Source organism: Castor canadensis, chromosome 8, assembly GCF_047511655.1.
Source record: "Castor canadensis chromosome 8, mCasCan1.hap1v2, whole genome shotgun sequence".
In the NCBI taxonomy this organism is placed as follows: domain Eukaryota; kingdom Metazoa; phylum Chordata; class Mammalia; order Rodentia; family Castoridae; genus Castor; species Castor canadensis.
The window spans coordinates 83,796,772-83,818,633 of NC_133393.1; the positions used below are offsets into that span (position 1 = coordinate 83,796,772).

Sequence of the window (21,862 nt, forward strand, 5' to 3'; positions counted from 1 at the left end):
ACCTACCTTAAAATTTTAAGTTTCATCTTCCTTATAATTCTGATCTTCAAGTAAAATAAATGATAGTGACTTAGCATGTAGAAGAGGCACACGTAAGAAACTTCTATGAAGGGTCTCATCACATCTCCTTTGAACTTACTCTACATAGCAAAATTGTTATCACAAAACTTTTCCAGCACTAACTTCAAAATCAAATATATGCACATAAGAGCTAATTTGGCCAAAGTTGAATGAATTCAAGTAACTAGGGTACTGGCTTATGGTTTCTCTAAATTTTTTCCTAGATCATTTGACATGTTCAGATGTGGCCAAAGTCAATCAAAACTCACAGTAACTTTCCTTTTGTAAGAAAAAGACAGACTCAAACATAATAATCTAATGTTCTGTTTCTCAAAACCATGCCATAGTGTAATGTCACTTACATTTGGTAACAGATTTATATTCTTTTGATCTTTAAAGCAAGATAAACGCAACACATTTAGTCAGGTTCTAGTTTTGTTCGGCTATCATTGTAGAAATAGGTAATGGACCACACCATGTACATTCTTTTAAAAAATGAATAAAATGAAAAATATGTAGGCAGTGGAAAATGGAGCAAGTCTGGGCAATGAGATGACAAACACCATAACTTTTATGATTCTTCGAAAAAGAAATTCAGATTAGTGCTGCCATTTATAGGTGTGTAAGACTGTTTCTGGGGGCATAGGGGTGGGGTTGGGGAGTAAGATGCGTCCATGTGAAGCCATACTTGACTTCCAAGACTACACCGGATCAACACCAGCATAACTGTGCAGTGTGCTCCAGGACTCTAGCATAAGAAGAGTCCCCAGGGGCTGAGATCATCTGACAAAGTTTCAAGGAGCCGTCGGGCCTTGAAAGTCTATGTGAGATTCCTGTAGGCAGAGAATAAAAGGAAAGGCATCTTGTATGAAAAATGCAAAATTCCTAAAAGCATGTTCTAACCACAGTGAGGGTTATTCTGGCTATAGTAGAGACCTTTTGAACCAAAATAGGAGAGCAGAATGGAATCACCCAGACTGAAAAAGGCATTAAGCCTTGGAACTCACATATTTAACAATGAGGATCATTTTGAAACTCTGTGAGAAAAAAAATAACAAAACCAGCAGGACAGGGATGCAGGAGAGATGATGGGGTGGAGGTGAGGACAAGGAGAACTGTGAGGGGGTCAACTGACTGTCTGAGGAGGATGGAAGAAGGAAAAGATGTACAGAATTGAAATTTGGGGAACTGATTCTTGCATTGCTATTTTTTTTAAATCTCAGTAACTCACAATATAAGCTATGAATTTCATGTGATCACTTTATGAGAAACAAGAAACTTGCAATAACATATTTTCTTCACACAGAGAAAGAGAAAATATGTGGTGATAATTAATTCATTTCAGTACCCCTTCCATCAATTTCTGGCTATAGTGGGCCAACTAGTACAGGGAAGGTTCTAGAATGAACATCCCAAGAGAATGGTATTATTTAAATGTACAAAGTTGTTAGCTCCAAAGAAAGTGATTCAGCTCAATCCCATGCACTGAATTAGACATTTTCTCATCCATAGTTAAAATCAGTGATCATTCTGTTTGGAGTTTCTACCTGTTTGGATGTCCTCAAAGAGAAAGCCTCAACTGGATCAAATTAAAATTAATCAACAATGAAAAAAAAAAAAAGAAAGAAAGCTTAGTCAGACCATCATAGCATTTTGCAATGCTGCTGGGAGAAGATAACCTCTTGTTTCCATCTTGACTGTTGCCAATTTTCTAATTTTAGTCATGGGACAAAAAAATATATATGTGGGAATGCTATCTGCTTATAACCAAATTGGAAGAAGACATGCAGAAATGACAATGACTAAGAAGCCAGATTACACTTCTCATACTTGTTAGAGAAGTGCTCTGCCACGTGAGCCACACTGCAAGGCCTTTTTTGCTTTAGTTATTTTTCAGATAGGGCCTTGTGTTTTTTCCCAGGGCTGATCTCAGACATTCATCTTCCATTTATGCCTCCCTGTAGTTGGACTCACAGGTGCGTACCACCACACCCAGCATGGTTGAAATGGGATCTTATTATATTTTTGTCCAGACTAGCCTCAAATCATGATTCTCCCAATCTCTGCCTCCTGATAACTGGGATTATAGACATGAGCCACTGTCTAATTTTTAATAATTGTGTAGCATTTACTTGCTTTCTTTCACTTGTTGAATTTCCTTTTAAGGTCATCTAAACTTTTTTCCTGATTCTGTTTCTTTTAATTTTTCTATTCTTTTAGTATTTATTTTATTTTTTGAGACAGGATCTCACTATGTAGCTCAAACTGACCTCAAACTTGCCATCCTCCTGCCTCACCCTCCTGAGTGCTGGGATTACAGCCATGTGTTACCAAACCTGGTTTAACTTTTCTATACTCTACTGTATTTATGATGTTTTAGTCTCCAAGAAGAGGTACCATTCATCATTTTCAGCCCTTGGATTCAAAAACTCAAAACCTAATAAAGTAGATCAAGTACCAAGATCTTGTGTGTGTTCTCTTCACACAACGAATATTTGTGTTTCCAAATGTGGACAACACATTAATCCAACTACAGTCTTTGTAGCAATGTAGGGAAATGCCTATTGGACCATCCAGGTCTTTCCCACTACATGAAGATACTAACAGAACTGCAGGTAGAAATAATATTTTGATGATTTTTTTTAAATATAGGATTAACCCTGTGCCTTGCGATTTCCAGGCTTAGAGTGCTGAAGAGAATTTGTGAACTTTTTTGATTTCACAGCTTTGGTAGTCCAAATTCTTTATCTTATCTCTTTAAATATTGGCTCTTACAAAAGAGAAAAAAAAATCCATAGAGAAATGTTATAGAAATCTTCCTAAATTATTCAACTAGAATTCTGTTTTCACAAAGGTGAGTGAAGAACTTACATGCATGTGTACCATACCACATTACTCACCAGATGGTGAGAGCTTAGGTACTCCATGTGCATCTCTTTTCATGGTTCTGCAATTATTCACCTCAACTTACAGAATAAAAAATAAGAAGTAAAAGAAGAGAAATTTGAATATTCATGCCCCAAAGAGCCACATACCAAGTTATTTATAACCAGAGAAATAAAGTTTAACAATTTTCAAATTCCCCTTCAGCAAAACTTCTTAGACATTCATGAGAGCTTGGGCACTAGTGTTTTTTTTTTTCTTTTAATCTGATATAGGGTTGGTAAACTGTCAGGAATTTTAAATGTTTCTGTTTAATATTTAGAATTTCCATACATTTTTTTAAAGTTGTAATCATCTATTAGTTTCACTGATCTTGTTATAGTTCTTCACTATAATGTATCTGCTTAGGTAGAAGCCTAGAATAAACTTGGGGTACTTTCATCTACATCATCATATCATGCTTTAAAAATAACATCTTAACACACATGCACTACAAATCACTATAATAATAAGAATTGGTCTCATTTGATATACCTGCAAGGACTCTAAATTTAAGACTCTTTCAAATAGGAGGCCCCAATAGGTTTCTCAGCCCAGACCCCTGGGAGAGACCCTGCCTCTCTGACCTAGGGAAATGCAATGATTCTTGTGGAAACAGCTTAGTTGATGGCATTCCCCTCTATTCAACCCAACCTAAACCAAATATTTTGGAAATATTTGAATAGCCAACCACTATGTCGCAAAATTGGCAAACAAGTTTGGTGCAGGTTGGCCAATGTATTGACTTTGTCACAGACCTAAATAGAAAATTGCATTTAGTCTCAGCAGGAAAAACAAAACAAATAAAAAAAAGAAACAAGTTGGAAGACAGCCCATGCTGCTGAGTTTTTCTCTGCCTTTCTCCCTTGACATGGACCCTTCTGGTCTACTTCACTTCTTGATCACACATTGAAATGATGCAGAGAAAAGTATCAGGAACTCATTTCAGGCTTCTGGATAAACACATACATTATGGTAAAGATGGATGACAAGGTCTATAAAATTTGGGGTCAATTACCACTGAAGTAATGTACTGAAATTCTGAATATTAAATTAGAATTCTTAAAAAGTTTGCTTTAAAGAATGATTCCTAGCCTTTAAAATGCCTACTAGAGAAAATAGCATGGCTATGAGATATATAATTATGTTAATAATTATAGCAACACTTCCTCAACAACAAAATCATCTTGAGAATTTCAGTTTTCCACCCTGAATGCAGTATTAATATAGTGCTGAACTGAGTTGGCTGCTTTTCTAACTAATGGAAATGGGATGTTTAAACAATTACATTTGTCTTGGGCCACAGCATATTAATTCCCTTTGCTTTCTTTCATATTTCCAACTGTCCCTTTCCTTTAACAAACCTCCTACTAGAACAATTTTGATGTTGAAATTTCTTTTCCTTTGTTTTTTTCTCCTTTCTTTCTTTCTATCTTTCTTTCTCTTCTTCCTCCCTCCTTCCATCCTTTCTTTTCTTTCTTTCTTTCTTTTTTTTTTTTTTGGCAGTTCTGGAGATTGATTTCAGACCTCACACTTGCTAAGTAAGTGCTATACCACTTGAGGCAAGCCCCTAGTCCTTGATTTTGTAATTTCACTAGCAAATGGATGCTGCAACTTTGGTGTCATCTGATTTGAGTTTGGAATCTCAACATTTTCTGAGCTGTGACCCAATAGGCTGTTATTGAGTGACCAGACTGAGAGCATTTAGCCAATCTTCTGAAGGGAAGGGCTTATCCTAAGTGGGGATGACACAAACCTGTGCTGTGCAAGAATCAGCACTCCTACTAAACAAAGATATGCTCAGACTTGTATTTTTAGTATCCCATCCAGAAGCAGAAAGAAGGAATGTGTGTTATGCTGGTTTGGATATAAAATGTCCCCCAAAGGTACATGTGTTGAAGGCTTGGTCCCCAATGCAATGTTCAGAGGTGGGGTTTTGGGAAAGTGATTGGATCCTGAGGACTCTGACTGGTTCATCCACTGATGATGTCAAATGTGGGAGGTGGAACGTGATTGAAGGAAGTGGTTCACTGGGGGAGTGATTTTGAAGACTGTGTATAGTTCTGGGCCTCTTCCTCTCGCTGACTCTCTGCCTCATATCCATCATAAAGTGAGTCTCTACTCTACCATTGTTTGCCAGCTCGATGTTCTGCCTCACAACACACAGGTCCAGAGACAATACAGACAAGTAACCATGTACTTAATTCCCTAAAATCATAAGTCAAAACAAACCCTTCCTTTTTTAAGTTGACTTTCTCAGGTATTTGGTCACAGCAACAAAAACCTAACACACATGCTCATCAGAGAGCACTGTTCAAGGGAATCTGGGCAGAGAGAGAGAAATAAGTATTGTTGCATTTCCTAATTCACTTTTCAGTAAACTCAGGATTTCTTGAGTCAAGTCTCCTTGGTGGAGGAGAGACATGTTTTTGCACAGAGAGTTCATTTCCACTGCTGGGCTCCAGGTAACTCTAGGGTAGGGTTGCTGTGAAGCCAGAGCCCTTCACTGGGGCTCCTGGTTGACTGGTGTGCTTGTCCTTTGATATAAGGGTAGGTAGTACTCAGCCCAGCAACATGAACTCCACGTTTTGTGCTTTAGTTAGGAATGATAATTCCTGGAGGGCTGGGTATAAAATTGGTACCACCAGACTTTCTCTAGATATATCAAAACTGACTCAGAAAAAGCAAATGTCTTGACTCTATTTAATGGGAGAGCAGTGGAAGGGAGATTTTCAGACAGATGGTGTATTTAGGTTTGAGGATGGATTCAAAGTATGTCTAGACAGCCAATTTAGATTAGTTATAAAGCAATCTGTTTTGTTTAATTTGAGTAATTTTAAACTATGTCTGGCTTGTATTCAGTTCTGTATAAATGTTGAATGAATGAAAGTCTTTATTAAAGGCACCAATTCAAACTAGGAATATAAAATCTTTCTTTAGAATTTATTTGTTATGCAAGAACACATTCTAATAATCACTATTATTGATGAGTCCTTCCACATATTAAAAGACAGTGCTCCTTCTCATCCTCAGAGATAGCTGTGAAAAGCTACAGCAAATACCCATGCTATTTGAGGTCCCCATAGTTTTCTTGGAAGGAGCTACCTTCCTGGAATATTAAGCAACCATTATAAATCATGTGTTCAAAGAGCAATAAGGATATGAGAAGATCATAAATTGTTAAAAGTAAGAGTTCAGATCTAATAATAATATTATCCTGATGTTGTTTTTAAAATTTTTTATACAATATATAAAAATACACAAAAGGGGGAAATGCCTGAAAGAACATATATCAAAAGATTATATTATTTCCAGATCTGAAAGAAAATAAACTTTATTTTTTTCTAATCTATATTTGCTGACCAATTTCAAAAACTATGGATTACTTTCATTTTTAAGAAAATGATAATTAGAAACAAAAGCAAAGAAAAACAAAGAGTTCCTTTCTTAGGTTTTTCAACCATTGTTAATGAGTTCCAAATATCAGACACCACATCTCTATTTTTAAAGAGAGTATTTTGAATATTTATCCAGGAAACTTCCTTAAAAAGTCCTTGATTTTGGGTAGGCACTTATGAGCTATTTAGAGTTGAAATAAAGTTATACATTTCCAGGTTATTCTAAAAGGATGGATGGATTTTTTTTCCCCATCTGCAAGAGGTACCCTAATAGACCTCAAAATATTGTTGTGAAAAATGGAGATCAATTTTTTTCATAATGCTGCAAGATAGTCAGTTTCTATGATGGCATAATAGGGAGTCATCTCCACTTATTCGTTCAGTAAGTAATATTGATGCCTACCTGTGCCCAGCTCTATGCTAGGGACTAAAGCTAGAGAAACAAACAAACAAACGAAAGGTCCAGTGCCTGCCCTGGAGATCTGCTCTTTCAAGTGAACCCATTGCTGAAGTTGGTCATGATGATGTAATGTGTTGCACGCGATGCCCATGGGATCTGAGGGGAAGGAGAAATGTGGCACCTAATTTAGCTTGAAAAGGATGAGGAAGACTTTCTGGAAGAGGCCATAGCTAGACTGCAGCTTAAATGGTAAGTGAGAGTTGGCAAGAGGAATGGAACTGAGAGGAGAGCACAGCACAGCAAGGAGGCAAGAAGAGTTCTTGGCTTCCAGGTGCTCCTAGAATGATGAGATTCACGAAGAGAGAGGTCATGCAGTGGGATCATAAGGGGTTTTGGAAATCATGTCTATTCAACTAAAATGAATTAACTAAAAAAAAAAAATCCAACCCACCAGCGCCACCAGAGATCGAGGTTTCAGATGTGTCAAGAAAATATACTTTGCTAGAAATCGCAATAAAGGTTACTGCAAAGTTGGGTGTGGTAGCTCATGCCTGTAATCCCAGTACTTGAGAGGTAGAGATCAGGAGGATTGTGGTATGAAGCCAGCCCCAGCAAAAAGTTAGCAAGATCCCATCTTTACCAATAAGCTGGCTATGATGGTGCACACCTGGCATTCCAACTATTTGTGAAGCATAAATAGGAGGATAGCAGCCCAGTCTGACTTGGGCAAAAATGCAAGACCCTATCCCAACAATATGTAAAGCAAAAAGGGTTGGTGGTATGGCTCAGATGTTAAAACTACCTGATTAGCAAGCTTGAGGCCCTGAGTTCAACCTCCAGTACAACCAAAAAAAAAAAAGAAAGAAAAAAAAGTTTACTACAAGGAGTAAACATCACCTCTGCAGCCTGAGTAATTCTTCCGTGCTGTGAATCCCTGGAAACAGTGCTTGTGTGGACTTGGGCTCTCCTTTGTGTTTGAATCTTCAGGATTATTGTATTACAAATTTGTGTCAGAAGAGAAAACTCAGGTTCACATGGTACAGATGCTTCTAGATTGAGGAACAGATGTGCGTCTTTGGCTCACGTACCTTACACATGCTCAGAACACTTACTTTACCCTACAGCTGGGCATCACAAAACAGTATCACACCCAATACCGCTAGCCTGGGAGAAAGACCAAATTCAAAAAGCAAAGCCTGTTTTCTACTGAATGAGTTATCATTTTTGCACAACCATAAAGTACTGCATAATTAAGAAGGATCCAATTGCAAGTCTCAGAGGAATTGAATATTTAAGTATCCATATCTTGGCTGTGTAATCCTTCCTAGATGTTTGGAGATTGCTTTTAAAGTAAGAAGCTGATGTTCAACATATTTAAATATTTCCTAATGATTTTAAACTTTACCTAAGTAAAAACTGATGCTTGAGTGAATTATATGAATGACGTCTTACTTTGCAAGCATCAATATTCTCTAATTCTTTTTATAGGGTGTGTGTAGGGCAGCAGGTAGTAATGAGAAGATGGAAACACGCTCCTTTAGAATGGGTGATGACTGAAGAACACAATCCTGTGGACTCCTGCAGTTTTGTGTCTTTTCGGTCTCTTTAAGAAGCTGATGGCATTTCCTTTGAAGTTCACTTAAGACATCCAGCATTAGCTTTTTCTTTTTTTTTTTCATTTTTCTTTTATTATTCATATGTGCATACAAGGCTTGGTTTATTTCTCCCCCCTGCCCCCACCCTCTCCCTTACCACCCACTCCACCCCCTCCCGCTCCCCCCCTCAATACCCAGCAGAAACTATTTTGCCCTTATCTCTAATTTTGTTGTAGAGAGAGTATAAGCAATAATAGGAAGGAACAAGGGGTTTTGCTGGTTGAGATAAGGATAGCTATACAGGGCATTGACTCACATTGATTTCCTGTGCGTGGGTGTTACCTTCTAGGTTAATTCTTTTTAATCTAACCTTTTCTCTAGTTCCTGGTCCCCTTTTCCTATTGGCCTCAGTTGCTTTAAGGTATCTGCTTTACAGCATTAGCTTTTTCTAAGGCAGCCTGAGAGCAGCGTCACTGCTCTTGCCCTGGAACTATCTCTGTTTGTCTCTTCTAGTCTACACAAGAAGGCTTCTGACACTCTAAGGAGCTGAACAGCTGGACACATTCTTCTCATTCATTTGAAACTCAAAAGATATAGGTTCAAATTCTGACTCTACCAGTAACTAGCTGTGCTCTGAGCATGACTGTCAGTAAACTGTTTGAGCCTTTGTTTCCTCATTTGTGCAATAGTATGTAATTCCTAAGTGGCAACAAGACCATTGGGAGTAAAGGAAGAAATTCACACACTCACTCACAGACCTACAATGTGCCAGGCACCATTTTAATACATAATGAAAAATGAAATTTTACAACCCTAAAATACAATATAATTACAATGATAGTTTAGACAGCCCAAATTTCTTTCTTCCCATGAAGAAAGTCCTGTTTGGACTAAAAACCTTAGCAATGTAAGTGAGTGGTAACTATACTTACGCAGCAATTAAAGAAATAGCTGAATAAGGTTGTCCATTAGAAAAGATATTGAACATAAAATTCTATGGTGATGTAAAATCTCAATTCTAAATATTTCAATTTAATTCTCCTCATTAAAATTTTCACCAAAAGTAAAAGATGAACAATAAAATGAATTGTCTTTAGCCCTTTATTCTTCCCTTCCCTATTTTCAGTCAGTCAATTGGCAAACCATTCAACCTACAAGTATCATTGAACATGTATTGTACCTGCAGAACAATGGTTGTCAGCATCTCCACATCTTTAGGCATTCCTCCTATTTCCTCACACTTGGCTGTATTTTATTCTGACTGGCCATCAGCCTTAGAACTACTGGGGGGTTTAACAGTTGGGTTGATATACACAGGAGATCTGCTGCCATGTATACATGGCATGTGTTGTGTGTTATCTATATGACAAGAGATGGTACGATAGTTACATCTGCATTTATGTCTGCATAGTACTTTTTTCCTGGTCACAGAGGCTCAGTTTTTACCCACTGGCTCACATGCTACAGTCTTACAGTCTTTTCTCACTATAGTTCCAAACTCTTCATCAAATATGGGATGCTCAATGAAATGATGGGTACGTTGACTCTGGAGTCCAAGTTCAAAATTCAAAGTTCAGAGCAGATACCCAGACTCTCACTCCAGACTGCCTACTCACTGAGAGAGCTTTGACGACTTAAAGTTATTTGCTCATTCTTTGTGTTGCCTCTGACTCCTACAGAGGTTATGGTGTTGACACGCTAGATTGCAGTATACTTATTACATGCCCTTCCAGGCTTCCAAGTCTTCAAGAGCAGATTCTGTGTATTATTTACCATGCCTGGGTCAAATAGTATAAATTCTGGGACTTGACTACCTAGACTTAAACCCAATCACTGTCACTCATTTGGACAAGGCGTTTGCCATTTCTGTTCCCTGCAGTTCCCTCATCTATTTAAAGCAGATAACAATGCCCATTAGGAGAATTCACCAAATTAATATTTCTACAGCATTCAGAAAACTGGCACACAGTAAAGATTATATATTTGTGTATTAAATATATATATGTATTTATATAAATACACATGTATTAATATATATACATATGTTTATATATATGCATATATGTATGTATATATATATATATATATATATATATATATATATATATATATACAGGAACCCAGTTTTCTTTTTAAAAACTGATCTAATAAAAAAAAACTTATACAAGGTTACTGTGAGGGTTAAAGGAGATAAAAGGTATTTAAACATTGTAAACATAGAAGGTATTTTTTTATTGATGTTTATGTATAAGAGTGATGTGACATTCCCAAAACTGATTAGAGAATTCAGTAAGTTTCAGCACCTTTCTCTTTGGAAGTGTTCAGTTACTGCTATTGATTACACTGCTATAAAGCTGGAAAGGAGCAGGTTTTGACCCTGACCCATGGAATCTCAGAAAACAACCCGCAATAAGACCCAGTTTGCAATATGTGTTTGTTTAATATTAACCAGTCTGCAAAGCTGAACAGCACCAGGGTATGTGTTTACCCTGAACTTGCCTTTAGCCAATATTTAAACATGTAAATGTACTTGCAGATTTGGGGAGGGGAGTGTTTGGTTTGATCTTGCTTTGAATTCTCATTCTTTTTGGTAAGACTGGCAGTCAAACATGAAGACCCGACAATGTATCAAGACACATTTTCCAAATGCCAAGGAAGGGGCCTACACTTTACTTCCACTCCAATCATTGGGGCTTCTGAGCATTTTAGTTCTCCTTTCCAAATGGGTGGGCCACTCAGTTCTGCTGTAATCACAGTCAGCTGAATCAGATGTAAGACCCTTTAATCAATATGAATGGGTGTGGATACGTCAGCAGTATGATCAATGACTGGCTCTCTTTGAGGCAGCTTCTTGATCAAACAGGAACACATAATTGATGATCATCTTCTATCTATACATCAATTCAGGGAAGTCTTACAAATGAGCATATACCTGACTTTTCATTAATTTGAAGCTTGCTTAGAATTTGAGTTGAACTCTAAAAGAGTATGATGTCAAATCTTTATTAAGTCCAGTTTGACTCATTCTTTGAAATATAGAAATGAAGGATTTCAGCTGGGTGTGGTGGTACACAACTATAACCTCAGCACTCGGGAGGCTGGGGCAGGAGGAGCACAAGTTCTAGGTCAGTCTGGGCTACAGGCATTGTTCAGAACCAACCTAGACCAAATAGCAGGACACTGTCACAAAAACAAAACAAAAACCAAAATAGCTTAGCTACTTTATATTTTTACAGGAACCCACTCCTAAGAAGTCCATTATTTTTTATTCAGAATAATGATCACATATGGAATTATTAAACTCCAATTCAAAATTTTACCTCATATTCTTGACTAAAAACCAGATGGCAAGTTTAATTCCAATATTTCAGGACTAATTCCCAAACTTTTGATGTTTATAATATTAACAGATATTTGCATTTATAAGGGAACTACTGGCATGGTCTTGAGGTCCTCAAGCACTCATCAGGCCTGCTGTGATGTGTTTACAGTGCAATGTGGCACTGAATAAAACCTAGGGGCTTGCCGTAGCAACTCTGCAGTCAAAGTGTGTACATACGTACTTGTATGATAAGACTTTTGTCAAAGAAGCATACAAATACACTTCAGTTGTACAGGTATAGATTAGACATTCTGCAAAATAGAAAAGTGTATATAGTAGTACTATCTTCAGACATAAGAATATTTAAATCCATTACTTAGAATCAATATGTCTAAGTACTTATTATCATCATCGCTTTTAACAAAAGGAATCTTTAGGATTAAGTATGTTTTGTTGGTGGCAGAGAACCTACAACAAGAGCAATGTAAGGATTTGGGTTAATGATTATCATTTTAGAAAAAGCATAATATGTAAATAGAATGTCTTGTTTTTATTTTGCCTGACATTTTCTGTATTGATAGAGTTTTCAAACTCATGCAACTGAAGAAAAGATATATTAAAGGAGACGCATATGTACTATGAATTTTGCAGTTGCATAGCTGATTACACTTATAACTACTACTAATGAAGCTACTTAATTAAATATAATACTAATAAAGTAATAGGAAGTTGTTATTCATGAGACCTATGTAATTTTAAAAGTATTTTCTAGTGTCTTCTATGGTATATTCTAGTATTTTCTAAAGTGCAAGTATATACACTGGTGTAAGCATAAAGTGTTACATTTTCTTACCTTTTTCACAGTGTACAGAATAGAGAAATACTGCTAAAGTTAAAAGATGAGAGATTTTGGAAAGGTTTGCTTCTGACTTTTGCTGGAAGAATAGAACCTGCATGTTCATCAGACATTTGTTTCTTACTGAAACTCCTACCTGAGAGTCTACCAGCTAATGGTAGGTGACGGGGGCAAGTCAATGAGTTCTGCACACCAAGGTCATAAGAAAGGCAATTTAGACAAATTACAGACCTATGAACCACTTCTGTATGAGTCATATTCTCATCCATTCCATAAAACCACTTCTCTATCTTATTTAAATGGCACTGATTTTTAAAGTTTAAATCTGACTTGTTTTTAGGTAAGTCAGATTTGCAGGAAGAGAAAAACAAGTTCACTGTTCCTTAGACATGACTTTTTTGATGATCTTTGGCAAAAGGTATTGTTGGTCCCTAAAATGAACTCTCATTAGTTTAGGTAATGTACTATGACTCAGCTTCACTTCTCATTAAGGAAATTTCAAATTTGTACAAAAGTAGATGAAATAAAATAATGAACTCTCAGGTAGGCGCTGTGTAGTTGTAACAATTACCCATGGCCAATGTTAAGGCACCTAAAGCACCACTCCCCCTCCCATCGTTTTAAAGCATATCACAGATATGAATTTGCCTAACAGATACTTCAGTGTATATAAGTAACATAAAAATACTTTTGGAAACATAGTCATGCAGCAAGCACAGTTAAGTCCAAACAACATGACCTATTTACTGGTTATGTCTGCAACCTTAGAGAAAGTTGAGCAAGTAAGGACCTCTGGGTGAGTAGAGCAGGGCATATTTTGAAACCTGATTAAAAAGAGCATTCCAGGTTGGCCAAGTTCTTTCAGGAAAAAGTGTTTGGCAAATCATGGGTATAAAGTGTTAGGATATTGGGCAAAATTAGAAAAATATAGGCTGAAGGATCCTCAAGGCAGCAAGTGGAAGAATAGTAAGTTTCAATTTTTCTTTAAAAGGAAGCAGTCTTACAAGAGCTAGACTGGAAGGCAAATACTGGAATCTGAAGCTGTTTTAAAAATCATCCAAATTAAACAAAATTCAGAATATGGTTAATTATATTTGATAAATAACTAAGTTCTATCATTGAATAAATTGCAAGAGGGGGAGAAAGAAAGAGATGAGAGGTGATTGAAACCATGGATTAGAAGAAATTTAAGAGATGAATCAACCAATGACTATAAACCCTATTTGGATTCTGATTAAGGAAATGTTAGCTCATTTAAGGTGTGACAATATTTTAGTTATTCTTAAAGAGTTCTTATCTTTTTGAGATATATTCGAAATGCATGGCTCAAATTATAGGATGACTTGGATTTGCTTAGAAATAGTCTGGTGGTAATTTGGGTGACTTGGATCCAGTAGCAGGGAGTAAAGTTGTGATATTTCATCTATAGCAGACAAGTCTTGACTATGTTGAAACTGAGTGAAGACAGAAATTCATTACACTGTACTTTCTACTTGAATATGTTAAAAAATTTCTATATTGAAAAGGTTTGCTTAATTAAGTTTCCTACTTTAGAACTACATATGTTTCTCCTGCTATGCCTGCCAAAAATTTGAAAGCAGAGGAAGATACTACAAATTCCTTCTGGATGGGGAAACTCCTTCAAGCAACCAGAAATTTCTAGTAACCAGCACTGCAGTTTACCATTATAGATAAGTTTATAATGATGATATTGAGGTACTCTGAAACACTGAAGGATAAATTATGTTCATAAATTTTTTAAATTTTAAAGTGCACTTACTGTATTGTTTTTAACAGTTTTGAGGTACAATTGATATTTTAAAAAGAACTGCACATGTTGAATACAACCTAATAAGATTGATCATATGTACATACCCATGAAACCATCACTAGAACCTATGCAACATACAAATCCATCACCTCCCAAAGTTTTCTTATGTCCCTTTTGCTTAATTTAGTTTTGTCTGAGGTAAGAACACTCAACAGGAGATCTATCAGCCTAACATCTTATAGTTGCATACCATAGTACCATTGACTACAGGCACTGTGCAATACAGTAGATCTCTAGAATTAATTCATCTTTGTAGAAATGTACCCATTATTTGATTATCTCTCACCCAAAATAAAGTCTTTGCCAAGTTAATAATATTTGTATTAGATCTAAGAAAGGAGGAAGCTTTCTGCCTTAATACATGTGTGTCTAAAGGTGTTTGACTGGAGATTCCCCCTTCCTGGCTGAGAAACATGGGAGATCCATGTCCTTTCTTATGATGGCAGTCAGACTGAGAGACAGACACAACGAAGCCTAAACAATCAACTTTTGTCATTGCATCCTCCACTCAGACCATAGTCCCCTCAATTTTGTGAAGACTGAACCTCATTTGAAAAGTGAGTGAAAAAAATTAATTAAAATGTTAAGTGTTTATTAATAAAGTCATATTAGTGATGACAACAATAATAATTTTCACTGAGATCTCATGATAGGCCCAATATTGTGCCAAGTGCATTAAGTATGTCACATCAATAATAGCCTCACCTTTGGAGTATTATTATTAGCTATATTTTACAAGGGAAGCAGTTGATGCTCAGAAAGATTAAGTAATTTACCCAAAAATCCTAGCCAGGACTCACCCCCTGTCTCTAACTTTGAAGCCCAACTCTCAATGTCACTCCATCACTATCAGGTAACTAATTTGTGTTGGACACTATATTAGTCAACTTTCTGATGCTGTGACAAACTTCAAAGGAGGGAAGATTTATTCTACCTTACAGTTTCAGAGGTTTCAGTCTATGGTCACTTGGCACTGTCATTTTGGGTCTGTGGTGAGGCAGAACATCATGGAAGCCAGAAAACAAAAAGAGAATCAGGAAAGGGCTGGGTTCCCAATATCCCCGCTGATCACCTGCCCCTAATGACATAACTTCCTTTCTCTAGGCCCCACATCTTAAAGGTTTCACTGCATAGTGACAGTACCACTAGCTGGTGATTAAGTCTTTAGCATGCAGGTCTTTGGTGGGGGGGGCGGCATTTAAGATCCAAATCATAACAGACATTATGCATAAAACAGGATCCGTGTCTCTGTGATATGTGGGACAGAACAGAAGAGCACAGCATGAGAGCTGAGGCAAGTGGAGAAGATTTCAGGCAGAAGGTTGGTGTGACTTCAAAGAAAGGAAGAGGATCTCAGGAAGGAGAAATGGGATCAGAAGTTTGACCCAGTAATAGCAAAACAATAAGAGTCTACTTTAGCTCAAATGAAATATTTGCATAGAATTTGGCTGTGTTTGACTTCCAGGCTCAGGAATTGAAACTTTAAGGAATCTTAAGATTAATTTAGTGCGTTATATTTGATTTCATGCTTCAAGGTGCTATAATATTATAAAATAGTTTGAAAGAAATTGTACAACTAATAATGACCTTTTTGTCTACATTGATATGGTGCATGTGACATTTCTGCTTTATTTTAGAAAACTCTATTTCTTCTCTTTAAAGCAAAAGGTTTAAAGAAAAATAACCACTCTCCTACCATTTTTTAAAAAAGGAAAACAATGCCTGGAACTTAAAAACCACAGTCAACATATTTACATTTCTTATCTTCCCATGGCAGTCATCATTAGTCAAATTAAGTAAGCAGGCTAACATAAGAGAGGTAAACAAAACTCAGTGGACCTTTGTTCATTCCCCTGATTTCCAACAAAATGTTCATTCCCTCAGGATTACAGATTACAGGATTAAGTTAACTGCTGCACCACATTCTGAGGGGCCTTTGGAGTGCATACACAGCAGCTATGACCCAGAAGAACAGCCTGCTATCTAATGTTCACTCAAAATAAATCACGAAAACAGGACAAATGGTTCTAGTCTACTTTGAAAGATTCACAAAAGCCAATTTGCCTACAAAAGAATTGGTTATTTTAGTTGGGATAACCCTTCATGTTTAGACTCTAGAACCACCAATCCCCACCTATCCTTCATCCTCTCACAGGATGTAGTACAAAAAATATTTTTCTGGTAACAAAAATCATTAAAATGGAGACTTATGGGGCTGGAGGTGTGGCTCAAGTGGTAGATCACTTGCCTAGCAAACTCAAGGCCCTGGAGTCAAAAACTAGTACCAATAAACAAACAAACAGATAAATAAATAAGTAACTAAATGGAGACTTGGGGTGTCAGCTAGACACAAGTCTAGTCAAACCCCCAGACTTAAGAATTTGTTTCATTCTGTGAATTGACAATATGTCTCTGAAAGTCCAGAATGTGGAATTCTAAAATCTTCCATAGAAAGGGGTTTTTACAAACTCTTTTGGATGGCAGTGGATATTTTGCTGTCCCCTCTGCTTGGCAAGTATGGATAGGGGCAGGACAGCATTCCAGCAAGTGCTGGTTGAAGGGAGGTGTGCAGCCTGACTCTTGTAGGTACTTTCCAGTGACCTGCTTCCCTTAGCTGGCTGCAGCCTCTACTCTCCCTGCTTTGGGCATGCAGGTGAAGGTTAACATCCTCCTGACATGAAGGGACCTCCAAGAGACACCCTTACCACCAGTGGATGGGGTGAGAGGCCAGAGTTGTGTAACACCGATGTGTTTGAGCTTGAATAACCTCACCTTAATGGTTGTCCTTGGGCTAAAGAAGCTGTTTTTGGCTCTGGGTGAACCCTTGAAGCAGAAGACCTACTAGCTATCATTTCTAGTCATGCTTCTGCCCTCCGTTGTCAGCTATGTGAGTGAGTAAGTAATTTCCTATTTGGTCCTTGTGTTTGTGAGTTTCAGGAAACCTGAGTTGTCTTAACTAAAAGTAAAATCACAGAATAGATTTTGAGTATGAAAATTTAAAAGGTACCTGGTTTCATACCTTATTGTCTGAAAATATAATTTTTTACCCTGTTCCTTTTCTCCTATTCAGTGCTTTTGTTTTAAATGGAGATATATCATAAATTCTTTTGCCCTATTTCACACATTTTCTTTTCACTTTGAAAAGAAAAACATTCAAATCTTGCCCTCACACTTTTCACCTCACCAAGTATCCCCAAGACCTCTTCAGTTCCACTGATGTGGCAAACAAATATCACCACAGACTTGAAAAAAAAAAGACTTACTAGAGTCAAACATCTGGAATACCAATCAGCAATGAAAAGGACAAAACTATTCAATTACACAATTTGAATGGACCTTAAGAGCATTCTGCAGAGTGCAAAAAATTAGCCTAAGGCTAGAGGTGTGGCTCAAGTGGTAGAGTGCAAAACCCTAAGTTCAAACCCCAGTTCTGCTCCGCCTCCAAAAAAAAAAAAAATCAGCTTCCAAAAGATCATACAGTATGATTCCATTTCAGTGACGTTCTCAAAATGACAAAAGTATAGAAATGGAAAACATCTGGTTGTCAAGGGGGGATGGTAAAGATGGCTGTGACAATAAAGGCGTAACACCAGGAAGAGCTTTGTGTCGATGAAAGTTCCATATCTTGATTGGTGGTATTTACACAAATCTAGGCCTGTGATAAAATGGTACATAAACTGTGCACACGCTCCTGGTTTTGATATTGTACTGAAAGTATGTCAGATGTCACCACTGGAGGAAACAAGGTCTACAGGTGTGACTAAATAGTGGAGCACTTGTTTAGTATAGGCAAGCCCTGGGTTCAATCCCAGCACCAGAGGGAAAAAAACACAGCATTCTGGAGGAAAATGGCAGAAAGTGCAACTTCCTGTAGATGTGTGATTATTTCAAACTAAAGTTTCAACATGTGAACTCCTTTGTAGAGAAAGACTCATTAAAGATAGCAAAGTAACCCATGCCAAAAGGGTGCTAAACATTTTTAAGTGTTGTGAGTAAAGAATTGCTTCAAAAGACAAGAGAGAATTAAGGCGTTCTCCAGCAATAATAAGCAGCTCTGTTTGCATAGAGCGCTCCACCATTTGAATGCATTTCTCGCCTTCACAAGACCAGGCTGCAAACACCAATCTTTAGATCACTTTGTAACAACAGAGGTTAGTTTGGTCCTAGATTTTAAGAGCATTCTGCGTTTAAAAACAAGACCACAGCCAAGTGTAGCACGCACCGCCTAGCAAGCCGCAGACGCTTCTTCAATCCCCAAGAGCCTCCCAGCCTCTGTCCCTCGGGAGTCCCTGCTCTGCCTCCTTTCTCAGTTCTTCGCCATAGGTGTTTTTCTCCCCCTCCTCCCTCCACGTCCAGATTCATCTTACTTACTCCCTTACTTGCCACTTTTCTCCACGTCGCCAGATCTCAGCGAAAGCAGCCAGCGAACCTGTGTGCGCGCGCGGTGTCGCCAGGCCTCCCGCGGTCCTCGCTGCGCGCCACCTCGCAGCTCATGCTCCCCGCGACTGCTGCGGCGGAGGACGCGCGTCACCCGCGATGCCACCAGGCGGCCCGCACCGAGTCCCCACACTGCAAACTGAGCAGCGGCCGACCTGCTGGCAGCCAAGTCTGCGTCTAGGTCAATTACATCTTTTCCCTTTTCTTCTTTAACATTTTTATAGGACCGGGAGTGTACATAGTGTTATAAAATTATGCCAAGACAAATAGTAAAGTCCTTGTCCTGAGGAGCATGCAGTATAAAAGGAGTGAATGACGCAAGGTGAGGTGCAGATGACAGGACAAACAGAAACAGGCTAGGTAGAGAGAGACCTTCCCATGAACAGTGAGGTAGAATCAATAAGGCTTTCAATGGACCAGAAAATCGGAACACTAATCCAGGACCCCAAATTCCCAGGGCCGATTGCAGAAATAAAGATCTAGATTAGCAATAATATTTTATCGAGTGTTTTTTAGATGCCGTGTAGTATCATGACAATAATTTTATAAGGTGAGTACGATTATATATAACTAGAAATCTAGGGTTTATTTTAACTGTTTCATTTTTTAAAGAGTATAGTCCTTAGGAAGTGCCACATGTGATTCCAAATGCTTAACAAATGCTTTCCAAATGCTTAACTCGTTTGCTGCTCAGAAAATGCCTGTGAGGTAGGAACTATTATTTCTCCCATTTTACAGATGAAGAGTGAAGAAGTCAGGTTAATTAAGCTCTCTCAAGGTCACATAGGTCAAAAGTGGAAGAGCCAGAGTTTGAATCCAGGAATTCAAATGACAGAGCCAAAATGTGAACGCAGAAAGCTGAGTTCTGTGGAATCACTGGACCTCATGGTCACACACTTTGAGTCCCAAGCCTGCCTCCTTCATCATGTGCAGTAATGTACATGAGATAAATAATTTAATTTAAAAACATTTAAATTAAATTTTAAAACTGTCAACAATGCACAGGCCTTTAGTAGCTAGATGAAAAGTGCTTATTGGAAGAATAAAAAATATCAAAACAAAAAAAAAAGGAGAAAGAAGGCTTGCTTTCTTTCATTTATTCAACAAACATGTACCAGTGTCATTATAACAGACATTGGGGTGACAGCACTGAACAAAAGAGAGAAAACAGAGGAACTGGAGATGACGTTCATTTTAATGATAGATACAGCCTAGATTTATCTGAAGCAATAGTAGGAAATAGCCAACAGGAAGCAAGGGAATATTTCATTCATATCATGACAGTCTCTGGGTTACACTGTTCTGAATGAGTATTATTTAGGAAGTGTTTCATTTCCTCTCTTATTTCCTTCATTTTGGTTATGACAGTTAAAGGAAAATATGCTATCAAAAAAATTTTTAAGAGCCAGAGGTGGTGGTGCATACCTGTAATCCCAGTACGTGGGAGTCTGAAGCAGGAGGATCCTGAGTTTGAGGTCAGGCTGGCTACATAGTGAGAACCTGTCTAAAAAAGCAGACAAACGTGGACATTTGTTAGCATTTCAAATATTGCTTTGGGTGGTAGAGGTAATTACTTTAGTAATAATATCTATTGCAGTGAATGTTTACTACCCTTCAGATATCAGTCTAACATTTTCTATGGAATAACTCATTTACCCTTCATAATTCCAGAAAGTTGAGGCCATTACAATCCCAATTTTACAGCTTAAGAAATTGAAGCTCAGAAATATTAAGAAACTTGCCTGGCACAGGCATGTTTAACTGGCACAGACATCTACTGTGGAGATAGGAGGGTAGCATTCAATACTGTCACCCAATTCCCCATTTCATTTTATTTTTTAAAGACACATTTTTCTATAACACTCTAAAAACTAAAATCAGGCAGGAAGGCACCCTCCAATTTTCCCATGGGGGGAGAAAACCCAAAAACAAATGGAGAATAGCAATTGTTGGGAAGTCTTTCTTATGAGCGTATAGACTATATCTATGCCAAAATAGAATATATGCTCAAGAACCAGAAAAACAATTTGGTTTTCCCATACAGGAGGCACATACCCTTCATTTTCCATCTGAATGCTGGTTTTAACATCCTAATGTTGTAAGTCTAAAAAGCTATATGTTATTATGGGGAGATGATAAGTATATTACTAGTTGGTGTATATACTCATTTTGTTCTCTTGTTAGCACAAGTCACTTCCAAAGTTCAAGGGAGGGGCAGAGGTAAGGGACAGCTTGGAGGGAATGTGGAGGGACCTCCCCGACCACATCTCCCTTCCCAGCCTCCTCCCTGGCATTCTCCACACCTGAGTGCTGCACACTGATTAAATTCCTCAGCTGGATCCCTCCTTCTCTCTCCTTCCCTTACTTCCTCCTAGTCTTTGCCTGACTTTCACTTCCGCTTCCAAATCTAGCTCAAGTACCACCCAGCCTTGAAGTATTCCCTGACCCCTTTCTAAAATCAGATTCTGTGGTGGAACGCTCAGATCTGACTCTTCCTTGGTCTTTTATACTGTAGAATGCTACGGCTTCCTTATTTATCCCTTCCTCCACGAAACTAATTCATCATTCAACAAGTATTTCTTGAGCACTTAGCATTTGCCCAGCCCCCCCCTTTATAAGATTACTGGGAGATAATGATACTCAGTGATCATTCATGGAATGAATGAGTGGAATTAGGTCATCACACACAGAGGGAAGAAGACCAGAGGAAGATTAGCAGTCACATGGTGACTCTGTTTTTCCATTTTTCCCATCCCTTGCATCTTATTATGTGGTACAGGAAACTTCCATCTCCCTTCTTTCCTTAAAGTTTTGTTCTCCCCCCCACCCCCCAGTTTTCTTCAGTTTACTGCTGCCTTTATTGGAACAGCAGGAGCTTTGGTATGGACAGACTTGGTTCTAATGCCAGAGCCCACAATCACTTACTGTGTGCCCCTTGGCTCTTTTCTTAGCCGTGCTGGGCTTCCTCCATTTGCCTTTCTGAGATGACTAACACCTATAGCAGGGAGTAGTGTGGGAAGATTTAATGAAATTCACCTATG

At 37.9% G+C, this 21,862-nt stretch overlaps 1 protein-coding gene across 3 annotated transcripts in view; it reads right to left on the minus strand.

Annotated features, from left to right (window-relative positions):
* Positions 1-21,862, minus strand: part of Slc38a4 (solute carrier family 38 member 4) — a 67,798-nt gene that overhangs the window by 42,710 nt on the left and 3,226 nt on the right. The window contains exon 1 of one of the 3 annotated variants that reach the window (XM_074083222.1): positions 18,764-19,025. The exons of 1 other annotated variant lie outside the window; for it this stretch is intronic. The gene's annotated coding sequence lies outside the window, so the exon portion shown is untranslated. Of the gene's footprint in view, positions 1-18,755; positions 19,026-21,862 lie in introns of those variants that run through there. One more of the 3 variants, XM_074083221.1, reaches the window with a different exon arrangement.